Below are 12,352 nucleotides of genomic sequence, written 5' to 3'. Positions count from 1 at the left end.
AGCCTATTTGTTCAGAAATTTCTTTCTGTGTCTTACCCTCTTGCTTGAGGGTGTCAATGATGGCCTTCTGGACAGCAGTCAGGTCGGCAGTCTTACCCATGATTGCGGTTTTGAGTAATGAAACAGGCTGGGAGTTTTTAAAAGCCTCAGGAATCTTTTGAAGATGTTTAGAGTTAATTAGTTGATTCAGATGATTAGGTTAATAGCTCGTTTAGAGACCCTTTTCATGATATGCTAATTTTTTGAGACAGGAATTTTGGGTTTTCATGAGCTGTATGCCAAAATCATCAGTATTAAAACAATACAACACCTGAAATATTTCAGTTGGTGTGCAATGAATCTAAAATTTATGAAAGTTTAATTTGTATCATTACATTATGGAAAATAATGAACTTTATCACAATATGCTAATTTTTTTAGAAGGACCTGTATATACACTTACCTAAAGGATTATTAGGAACACCTGTTCAATTTCTCATTAATGCAATTATCTAATCAACCAATCACATGGCAGTTGCTTCATTGCATTTAGGGGTGTGGTCCTGGTCAAGACAATCTCCTGAACTCCAAACTGAATGTCAGAATGGGAAAGAAAGGTGATTTAAGCGATTTTGAGCGGGGCATGGTTGTTGGTACCAGACGGGCCGGTCTGAGTATTTCACAATCTGCTCAGTTACTGGGATTTTCACGCACAATTATTTCTAGGGTTTACAAATAATGGTGTGAAAAGGGAAAAACATCCAGTATGCGGCAGTCCTGTGGGCGAAAATGCCTTGTTGATGCTAGAGGTCAGAGGAGAATGGGCCGACTGATTCAAGCTGATAGAAGAGCAACTTTGACTGAAATAACCACTCGTTACAACCGAGGAATGCAGCAAAGCATTTGTGAAGCCACAACACGCACAACCTTGAGGTGGATGGGCTCCAACAGCAGAAGATCCCACCGGGTACCACTCATCTCCACTACAAATAGGAAAAAGATGCTACAATTTGCAAGAGCTCACCAAAATTGGACAGTTGAAGACTGTAAAAATGTTGCCTGGTCTGATGTGTCTCGATTTCTGTTTAAACATTCAGATGGTAGAGTCAGAATTTGGCGTAAACAGAATGAGAACATGGATCCATCATGCCTTGTTACCACTGTGCAGGCTGGTTGTGGTGGTGTAATGGTGTGGGGGATGTTTTCTTGGCACACTTTAGGCCCCTTAGTGCCAATTGGGCATCGTTTAAATGCCACGGCCTATCTGAGCATTGTTTCTGACCAAGTCCATCCCTTTATGGCCACCATGTACCCATCCTCTGATGGCCACTTCCAGCAGGATAATGCACCATGTCACAAAGCTCGAATCATTTCAAATTGGTTTCTTGAAAATGACAATGAGTTCACTGTACTAAACTGGCCCCCATAGTCACCAGATCTCAACCCAATAGAGCATCTTTGGGATGTGGTGGAACGGGAGCTTCGTGCCCTGGATGTGCATCCCACAAATCTCCATCAACTACAAGATGCTATCCTATCAATATGGGCCAACATTTCTAAAGAATGCTTTCAGCACCTTGTTGAATCAATGCCAATAGAATTAAGGCAGTTCTGAAGGCGAAAGGGGGTCAAACACAGTATTAGTATGGTGTTCCTAATAATCCTTTAGGTGAGTGTATATATAATCGCTTTTTTCCCAAAACCTTCAGCAAACCTCGTCCAGCTCTGCTGAAACCATCAAAACATTCAAGAAGCAGCACTTCTGCAAGCACTTATCAATGAATGCACAAACTCCTGTTTATGTACCTGACATGTAAACTGAATATTGTTGAAAGCTGGGTCAGATATTAATGAGCTGAAGGGAATGTAGAAGGGCAGAGGAGGGAAACATCAGAGCTTAACCGTATCAATCCTGTGTGCTGTAAAAGAGTTAAAGGGCTGATGTATAATTATGGTGTTTTATGAAGCCTACCTACTTTTTAGAGCTATATATGCTTACGAATTCAAGATATCATTCAGATTTACTGCAAGAAACTAGACTTCTAGCCGTTCTATGGATTAGCTTCAGTCAGATTGATGCGTGTCAAGCTTCGTTTGCTTCAACTGGAGCTCAAGCGACCCTTTTCATTTTGTTTTTCCATTTAACAACGTACTGTAAGATAAACGAGAGAGTGCTTCTCCTTTTTGATGTTAATTTGTCCTTTGAAAAATAAAAGCCTTAGAAATAAAACCCAAGGAATTGCAGCCTTATTCAGATTTTCAATTCATTTGTCCACTCAAGCAAATATAATGACTCGGTTCATTTTCCCTCAGAACAGATACAAACTTATTAAAGTCATACAAAAGTGACCTATTTTCCTAATATGTGCTTTAGTGGTTGGGAAAATAGTTTACCATGAAACTATGAATATTGCCAATTGTACAGCAATGTTTTATTCTCAGTCTATATAATCAGATCTCTGCACATTTTTTCTGATCATTTCGACTCATTCATCAGTGCGTAAAAATGAATGTGAAACATTTCATAATGTGTTTGGCGTGTGTGACGCTAGTGGAGTGTGTTGCGTTAGTGGAGTGTGTGGCATGTGTTGCGGTTTTGGCGTGTGGTGTATGTGGCGTTATGGGCGTGTGTGATGTTTGTGGCGTTAGTGGAGTGTGTAATATGTGTGGCATTAGTGGCGTGTGATGTTTGTGGCGTGTGTGGCGTTAGTGGAGTGTGTAGCATGTGTGGCGTTAGTTGCGTGTGTGACCTTTGTGGCATTAGTGGCGTTTGTGGTGTTAGTGGAGTGAATGGCGTTAGTGGCGTGTGTGGCCTTAGTGGCATGTTTTGCGTGTGGGGTGTTAGTGGCGTGTGTGCCGTCTGTGGCGTGTGTGCCGTGTGTGGTGTTAGTGGCGTGTGTGGTGTTAATGGCATTTGTGGCGTGTTTTGTGTGCATGGTGTTAGTGGCGTGTGTGGTGTTAGTGGCGTGTGTGGTGTTAGTGGCGTGTGTGGCGTTAGTGGCGTGTGTGGTGTTAGTGGCGTGTGTGGCGTTAGTGGCGTGTGTGGCGTTAGTGGCGTGTGTGATGTTAGTGGCGTGTGTGCCGTCTGTGGTGTTAGTGGCGTGTGTGCCGTGTGTGGTGTTAGTGGCGTCTGTGGCGTATGTGGTATTAGTGGCATGTGTGGTGTTTGTGGTGTTAGTGGCGTGTGCGGCGTTAGTGGCGTGTGTGGCGTTAGTGGCGTGTGTGCCGTTAGTGGCGTGTGTGGCGTGTGTGGTGTTAGTGGCGTCTGTGGCGTGTGTGGTGTTAGTGGCGTGTGTGGCGTGTGTGGTGTTAGTGGCGTGTGTGCCGTCTGTGCCATCTGTGGCGTGTGTGGCGTTAGTGGCGTGTGCGGCGTGTGTGGCGTGTGCGGCGTGTGTGGAGTGTGTGGCGTTAGTGGCGTGTGTGGCGTTAGTGGCGTGTGCGGTGTTAGTGGCGTCTGTGGCGTATGTGGTGTTAGTGGCGTGTGTGGAGTGTGTGGCGTTAGTGGCGTGTGTGGCGTTAGTGGCGTGTGCGGCGTTAGTGGCGTGTGTGGCGTTAGTGGCGTGTGTGGCGTTAGTGGCGTGTGTGGCGTTAGTGGCGTGTGTGGCGTGTGTGGCGTTAGTGGCGTATGTGGTGTTAGTGGCGTGTGTGGCGTTAGTGGCGTGTGTGGCGTTAGTGGCGTGTGTGGTGATAGTGGCGTGTGTGGCGTGTGTGCGTGTGTGGCGTTAGTGGCGTGTGTGGCGTTAGTGACGTTTGTGCCGTGTGTGGTGTTAGTGGCGTCTGTGGCGTATGTGGTGTTAGTGGCATGTGTGCCGTCTGTGGCGTGTGTGGTGTTAGGGGCGTGTGTGGTGTTAGTGGCGTGTGTGCTGTTAGTGGCGTCTGTGGTGTTAGTGGCGTGTGTGCCGTCTGTGCCATCTGTGGCGTGTGTGGCGTGTGCGGCGTTAGTGGCGTGTGTGGCGTTAGTGGCGTGTGTGGCGTTAGTGGCGTGTGTGGTGTTAGTGGCGTGTGTGGTGTTAGTGGCGTGTGTGGCGTATGTGGTGTTAGTGGCGTGTGTGGAGTGTGTGGCGTTAGTGGCGTGTGCGGTGTTAGTGGTGTTAGTGGCGTGTGTGGCGTTAGTGGCGTGTGTGGTGTTAGTGGCGTATGTGGTGTTAGTGGCGTGTGTGGAGTGTGTGGCGTTAGTGGCGTGTGTGGCGTTAGTGGCGTGTGCGGTGTTAGTGGCGTCTGTGGCGTGTGTGGTGTTAGTGGCGTGTGCGGTGTTAGTGGCGTCTGTGGCGTTAGTGGCGTTAGTGGCGTGTGTGGCGTTAGTGGCGTGTGCGGCGTTAGTGGCGTGTGCGGCGTTAGTGGCGTGTGCGGCGTTAGTGGCGTGTGCGGCGTTAGTGGCGTGTGTGGCGTTAGTGGCGTGTGCGGTGTTAGTGGCGTGTGTGGCGTTAGTGGCGTGTGTGTGGCGTCTGTGGCGTGTGTGGCATTTGTGGCGTGTGTGCCGTCTGTGGCGTGTGTGGTGTCAGTGGCGTTGGTGGCGTGTGTGGTGTTAGTGGCGTGTGTGGCGTGTGTGGTGTTAGTGGCGTTAGTGGCGTGTGTGGCGTTAGTGGTGTGTGTGGCGTTAGTGGCGTGTGTGGTGTTAGTGGCGTGTGTGGCGTGTTTGGCTGTAGCAATGTTCAGGGAAGAAGGAGACAGGAACCGGCGAACAATCAAATAAACTTTATTTAAAATAAAATAAACAGACCAAAATACCGCCAGCAGCCCCTCGCGGACGACTGCTGGCTAAAGTAAAATACAAATACAAAAACACAACTAAAATACAGGCCTGTTCCTCTCTCGATCATCAACGTCGTCGCTCCTCCTTTATGCTTCCGCTCCTCCGTAAGAGACGCGAGACCAGTGTGCTTCACAGGTGTTGCTCATTAGCAATCGCACCACCGGCCTCGCGCCGTTCTCTCACGTCGTGGCATTAGTGGCGTGTGTTGCATTAGTGGCGTGTGGCATTAGTGGCATGTGTGGCGTGTGTGGCATTAGTGGCGTTAGTGGCCTGTGGAGTGTGAGGCATTAGTGGCGTGTGTCGCGTTAGCGGCGTGTGTGGCATTAGTGGCGTTAGTGGCCTGTGGAGTGTGAGGCATTAGTGGCGTGTGTGGCGTTAGCGGCGTGTGTGGCATTAGTGGCGTTAGTGGCCTGTGGAGTGTGAGGCATTAGTTGCGTGTGTGACGTTAGTTGCATGTGTGGCATTATCGGCGAGTGTGGCATTAGTGGCGTGTGTGGCATTAGCGGCGTGTGTGACGTTAGTTGCATGTGTGGCATTAGTGGCGTGTGTGGCATTAGTGGCGTGTGTGGCATTAGTGGCGAGTGTGGCATTAGTGGCGTGTGTGATGTTAGTTGCATGTGTGGCATTAGTGGCGTGTGTGGCATTAGTGGCGTGTGTGGCATTAGTGGCGTGTGTGGCATTAGTGGCGAGTGTGGCATTAGTGGCGTGTGTGGCATTAGTGGCTGGTGTGACGTTAGTTGCATGTGTGGCATTAGTGGCGTGTGTGGCATTAGTGGCGTGTGTGACGTTAGTGGCATGGGTGGCATTAGTGGCGTGTGTGGCATTAGTGGCGTGTGTGGCATTAGTGGCGTGTGTGACATTAGTTGCATGTGTGGCATTAGTGGCGTGTGTGGCATTAGTGGCGTGTGTGGCATTAGTGGCGAGTGTGGCATTAGTGGCGTGTGTGGCATTAGTGGCGTGTGTGACGTTAGTTGCATGTGTGGCATTAGTGGCGTGTGTGGCATTAGTGGCGTGTGTGGCATTAGTGGCGAGTGTGGCATTAGTGGCGAGTGTGGCATTAGTGGCGAGTGTGGCATTAGTGGCGAGTGTGGCATTAGTGGCGTGTGTGGCATTAGTGGCTGGTGTGACGTTAGTTGCATGTGTCGCATTAGTGGCGTGTGTGGCATTAGTGGCGTGTGTGACGTTAGTTGCGTGGGTGGCATTAGTGGCGTGTGTGGCATTAGTGGCGTGTTTGGCATTAGTGGCGTGTGTGACGTTAGTTGCATGTGTGGCGTTAGTGGCGTGTGTGGCATTAGTGGCGAGTGTGGGATTAGTGGCGTGTGTGGCATTAGTGGCGTGTGTGACGTTAGTTGCATGTGTGGCATTAGTGGCGTGTGTGGCATTAGTGGCGTGTGTGGCATTAGTGGCGTGTGTGGCATTAGTGGCGTGTGTGACGTTAGTTGCATGGGTGGCATTAGTGGCGAGTGTGGCATTAGTGGCGTGTGTGGCATTAGTGGCGAGTGTGGCATTAGTGGCGTGTGTGGCATTAGTGGCGTGTGTGACGTTAGGTGCATGTGTGGCGTTAGTGGCGTGTGTGGCATTAGTGGCGTGTGTCGCATTAGTGGCGTGTGTCGCATTAGTGGCGTGTGTCGCATTAGTGGCGTGTGTCGCATTAGTGGCGTGTGTCGCATTAGTGGCGTGTGTCCCATTAGTGGCGTGTGTCACATTAGTGGCGTGTGTGACGTTAGTTGCATGTGTGGCATTAGTGGCGTGTGTGGCATTAGTGGCGTGTGTGACGTTAGTTGCATGTGTGGCATTAGTGGCGTGTGTGGCGTTAGTGGCGTGTGTGGCATTAGTGGCGTGTGTGACGTTAGTTGCATGTGTGGCATTAGTGGCATGTGTGGCATTAGTGGCGTGTGTGGCATTAGTGGCGTGTGTGGCATTAGTGGCGTGTGTGGCATTAGTGGCGAGTGTGGCATTAGTGGCGTGTGTGACGTTAGTTGCATGTGTGGCATTAGTGACGTGTGTGACGTTAGTTGCGTGTGTGGCATTAGTGGCGTGTGTGGCATTAGTGGCGTGTGTGGCATTAGTGGCTGGTGTGACGTTAGTTGCATGTGTGGCATTAGTGGCGTGAGACACATTAGTGGCGTGTGTGACGTTAGTTGCATGGGTGGCATTAGTGGCGAGTGTGGCATTAGTGGCGAGTGTGGCATTAGTGGCGTGTGTGGCATGTGTGGCATTAGTGGCGTGTGTGGCGTTAGTGGCGTGTGTGGCATTAGTGGCGTGTGTGACGTTAGTTGCGTGTGTGGCATTAGTGGCGTGTGTGGCATTAGTGGCGTGTGTGGCATTAGTGGTGTGTGGCATTAGTGGCGTGTGTGGCGTTAGTGGAGTGTCTGGCATTAGTGGCGTGTGGCGTGTGGAGTGTGAGGCATTAGTGGCGTGTGTGACGTTAGTTGCATGTGTGGCGTTAGTTGCATGTGTGGCGTTAGTGGCGTGTGGAGTGTGAGGCATTAGTGGCGTGTGTGGCGTTAGTGGAGTGTCTGGCATTAGTGGCGTGTGGCGTGTGGAGTGTGAGGCATTAGTGGCGTGTGTGACGTTAGTTGCATGTGTGGCGTTAGTTGCATGTGTGGCGTTAGTGGCGTGTGGAGTGTGAGGCATTAGTGGCGTGTGTGACGTTAGTTGCATGTGTGGCATTAGTGGCGTGTGTGGCATTAGTGGCGTGTGTGGCATTAGTGGCGTGTGTGGCGTTAGTTGCATGTGTGGCATTAGTGGCGTGTGTGGCATTGGTGGCGTGTGTGATGTTAGTTGCATGTGTGGCATTAGTGGCGTGTGTGGCATTAGTGGCGTGTGGCATGTGTGGCGTTAGTGACGTGTGTGACGTTAGTTGCATGTGTGGCATTAGTGGCGTGTGTGGCATTAGTGGCGTGTGTGGCATTAGTGGCGTGTGTGGCGTTAGTTGCATGTGTGGCATTAGTGGCGTGTGTGGCATTGGTGGCGTGTGTGATGTTAGTTGCATGTGTGGCATTAGTGGCGTGTGTGGCATTAGTGGCGTGTGTGGCATTAGTTGCATGTGTGACGTTAGTGGCGTGTGGAGTGTGAGGCATTAGTGGCGTGTGTGACGTTAGTTGCATGTGTGGCGTTAGTGGCGTGTGGAGTGTGAGGCATTAGTGGCGTGTGGCGTTAGTGGCGTGTGTGGCGTTAGTGACGTGTGTGACGTTAGTTGCATGTGTGGCATTAGTGGCGTGTGTGGCATTAGTGGCGTGTGTGGCATTAGTGGCGTGTGTGGCATTAGTGGCTGGTGTGACGTTAGTTGCATGTGTGGCATTGGTGGCGTGTGTGGCATTAGTGGCGTGTGTGGCATTAGTGGCTGGTGTGACGTTAGTTGCATGTGTGACGTTAGTTGCATGTGTGGCATTAGTGGCATTAGTGGCGTGTGTGGCATTAGTGGCGAGTGTGGCATTGGTGGCGTGTGTGGCATTGGTGGCTGGTGTGACGTTAGTTGCATGTGTGGCATTAGTGGCGTGTGGCATTAGTGGCATGTGTGGCATTAGTGACGTGTGTGACGTTAGTTGCATGTGTGGCATTAGTGGCGTGTGTGGCATTAGTGGCGTGTGTGGCATTAGTGGCGTGTGTGGCATTGGTGGCGTGTGTGGCATTAGTGGCTGGTGTGACGTTAGTTGCATGTGTGGCATTAGTGGCGTGTGTGGCATTAGTGGCGTGTGTGGCATTAGTGGCGTGTGTGACGTTAGTTGCGTGTGTGGCATTAGTGGCGTGTGTGGCATTAGTGGCGTGTGTGGCATTAGTGGCGTGTGTGGCATTTGTGGCGTGTGTGGCATTAGTGGCGTGTGTGGCATTAGTGGCGTGTGTGGCATTAGTGGCGTGTGTGGCATTAGTGGCGTGTGAGGCATTAGTGGTGTGTGGCATTAGTGGCGTGTGTGGCGTTAGTGGCGTGTGGAGTGTGAGGCATTAGTGGCGTGTGTGGCATTAGTGGCGTGTGTGGCATTAGTGGCTGGTGTGACGTTAGTTGCATGTGTGGCATTAGTGGGGTGTGTGGCATTAGTGGCGTGTGTGACGTTAGTGGCGAGTGTGGCATTAGTGGCGAGTGTGGCATTAGTGGCGAGTGTGGCGTTAGTTGCATGTGTGGCATTAGTGGCGTGTGTGGCATTAGTGGCGTGTGTGGCATTAGTGGCGTGTGTGACGTTAGTTGCGTGTGTGGCATTAGTGGCGTGTGTGGCATTAGTGGCGTGTGAGGCATTAGTGGCGTGTGTGGCGTTAGTGGCGTGTGGAGTGTGAGGCATTAGTGGCGTGTGTGGCGTTAGTGGAGTGCGTGGCATTAGTGGCGTGTGTGGCATTAGTGGCGTGTGTGGCATTAGTGGCGTGTGTGGCATTAGTGGCGTGTGTGGCGTTAGTGGCGTGTGGAGTGTGAGGCATTAGTGGAGTGTGTGGCATTAGTGGCGTGTGTGGCATTAGTGGCGTGTGTGGCGTTAGTGGCGTGTGGAGTGTGAGGCATTAGTGGCGTGTGTGGCGTTAGTGGAGTGTCTGGCATTAGTGGCGTTAGTGGCGTGTGAGGCATTAGTGGCGTGTGTGACGTTAGTTGCATGTGTGGCATTAGTGGCGAGTGTGGCATTAGTGGCGTGTGGCATTAGTGGCGTGTGTGACGTTAGTGGCCTGTGGAGTGTGAGGCATTAGTGGCGTGTGTGACGTTAGTTGCATGTGTGGCATTAGTGGCGTGTGGAGTTTGAGGCATTAGTGGCGTGTGTGGCATTAGTGGCGTTAGTGGCGTGTGTGGCATTAGTGGCGTGTGTGACGTTAGTTGCATGTGTGGCATTAGTGGCGAGTGTGGCATTAGTGGCGTGTGGCATTAGTGGCGTGTGTGGCGTTAGTGGCCTGTGGAGTGTGAGGCATTAGTGGCGTGTGGGACGTTAGTTGCATGTGTGGCATTAGTGGCGAGTGTGGCATTAGTGGCGTGTGTGACGTTAGTTGCATGTGTGGCATTAGTGGCGTGTGGAGTTTGAGGCATTAGTGGCGTGTGTGGCATTAGTGGCACTTGTGGCATTAGTGGCGTTAGTGGCGTGTGTGGCATTAGTGGCGTGTGGAGTTTGAGGCATTAGTGGCGTGTGTGGCATTAGTGGCACGTGTGGCATTAGTGGCGTATGTGGCGTGTGTGGCATTAGTGGCGCGTGTGGCGTTAGTGGCGCGTGTGGCATTAGTGGCGTGTGTGGCATTAGTGGCGTGTGGCGTATGTTGGCTCGGATCTCCTCACACACCAGAATGACTCATTTGCAGTTTTCTGCTGTTTTGGCTCAGAGATGAGGAAATAAATCAAGTGTGTGTTGAAGTGCCAACCTTGGCTCTAAGCAGGAGCCGACTCGTAATATCTGCCTTTACCAACACTAATGGAGAGGGAGGATTCGGGAGCTGCGTTTACAAACCGGGTTTGGCTCAGAAAAAGGGCAAATTGTGAGATGAGGGACATATTTTGTAGCAGCATCATATGCATCATAATGGCGTGGCGTGTGTGGCATATTCACTCATACTGATCCAAGATGGCGGACTGAGTTGCAGACGTGTTTGTTATCGTTCTGTGTGACTATCCTGTATACATTGTTACTCACCTCTCGCCTCATGTGACGGTCAACAGTATTATTGTTATGAGCCGATCTGTACTTTGACCCAAGTGAGTGTTCTGCGACTTAGAGTGGGTCCTATTTACGACTTATCTGCTAGCCGCACTTCATGAGCTGGGGTCCTCCACATCATCTGCTGTTTCACCGGACTGATAGACTGTTGTTCTCAACTCTGCAATAACCTTGTTCCATTCTGCGAACACTGGACTGCTCTTAACATCGCTGGAGCTAACGGCTGTTGCATTGGAGCTAGCTTGTCTTCCGGTTGGCTGGGGCCTTTGTTTACGTAGCGGTGTGTTGTGTTGCACACCGCTATCTGGGTCCCCAGTCTATAGTACAAGTCGGTTCTGCTCCACTTCATCCCTGCCTCATACTGTCTGTGCTCTGTTGTGTGATCCATTCATTTTACGGTCCTTTCACCCACAGCCATCGGGGCTTATATTGGATTTCACGATTGTTGTCTTCAACTTTGCACTAACTCTGTTCTCATCTGTGAACACTGGGCTGCCCCTGTCGTCGTTCGAGTTATCGGCCTCTGACAGTGGTCAGTACGGGCGAGCACCGGAGCTTGTTTGCTTCCTGGCTGGCTGGGACATTTTGTTTATGTAGCATCCATCAGGACTAAGGCAGCCAGCATCGCTCTATACAGCTTACTGGGTACTAATTCTACAGCACGAGACGGTTCTTCTCACCTCTTCTGCATCTCTTCTCTGCTTCAGACTGACTGCATTCCGTTACGTGATCTGTTCACGATACGGTCACTTCATCCATAGCCACCAAGGCCTTCATTGGATTATATGGTACTTCTCTGCATGTCCGACTTCTCCTTTTTCTATAGTGTTAACTGATGTTGTGTAGTGTCATGTATCACTGAATTGAAACGTGTATTTTTCTGTTATTATTTTATCCATTTTAATATTCTATCTTAGCACTTTGTGATTTTTATATTAATACTATTTTATTATAGTGGTGGATATTCACTAACTTCATCCATTTTTGTATTTTAGCTTTTGGTCTTTGGCAATTAATTATTCTCTATTTTCATTAAGTACTTCTTAGTATTTTTCTCTTTATATTGTGTGTCAACCTTTTAGTATTGTGTTTATTTTTAACAATATGAGCCGTCTATATTTAGCTTGTATTGTTTTGTTACATTGTAATTTTTTAAGCTCAGCTCAATATATCTCATTTAACCCTTTCACTCCTCCCCCCACTTTTTCAACAACCTGGACTGATCCACCTATTTTTAGAGATGACACTTCTTTCTTCATCACCCAATGGTTAGGCCTACCTCCTCAGCATATTCGATTTATGATTACACTGTCCCCCCATAGTGCCCTTAATATACTATATTCTACTAAGCTATTTACCTTGCCTATTTATGATTTTTGTCCTTTCGTAGTTTCCGAATATGACATCACTCAGGCTTGTTCCAAAACGAAATTATTATTAGTGACCCACAAAGCACTCAAAAACAGCACAAAAAAGTTGTTTAGGTAGTCAGCTCGGGAGATTTAGATGCTGTCAATCAGTGACTGATGCCTTAGACAAGAGTTTGTTGAAGATATGTGACCCTGGACCACACAACCAGTCACAAGTCACACCGGTATATTTGTGGCAACAATATATTGGTCAAAATTATTGATTTTTCTTTTATGCCAAAAATGATTAGGATATTAAGTAAAGATCATGTTCCATGAAGATGTTTTGTAAATTTCCTACCGTAAACATATAAATATATTATTTTTGTGAGTGTATGCAGCACAATCGCGAACATAAATGGACAACTTTAAAGCCGATTTTCTCAATGTTTAGATTTTTTTGCACCCTCAGATTTTCAAATAGTTGTATCAGTCAAATATTGTTTTATACTAACAAACTATACATCAATGGAAAGCTTATTTATTTAGCTTTCAGATGATGTATAAATCTCAATTTAAACCCTTGTGACTGTTTTGTGGTCCAGGGTCACATATGCTGATTTTTGCTCAGTTGATGTATGAAACCATCAGGT

General features: G+C 49.1%; 1 protein-coding gene across 2 annotated transcripts in view; it reads right to left on the bottom strand.

Annotated features, from left to right (window-relative positions):
* vopp1b (VOPP1 WW domain binding protein b) overlaps window positions 1-12,352 on the bottom strand; it is a 45,991-nt gene that overhangs the window by 7,653 nt on the left and 25,986 nt on the right. The gene's annotated exons all lie outside the window — the stretch shown is intronic.

Source organism: Siphateles boraxobius, unplaced genomic scaffold (assembly GCF_051911475.1).
Source record: "Siphateles boraxobius isolate OS27281-9 unplaced genomic scaffold, OSU_SipBor_1 97, whole genome shotgun sequence".
NCBI classification, from domain to species: Eukaryota; Metazoa; Chordata; class Actinopteri; order Cypriniformes; family Leuciscidae; genus Siphateles; species Siphateles boraxobius.
This window is presented reverse-complemented; position numbering and strand designations above follow the sequence as displayed.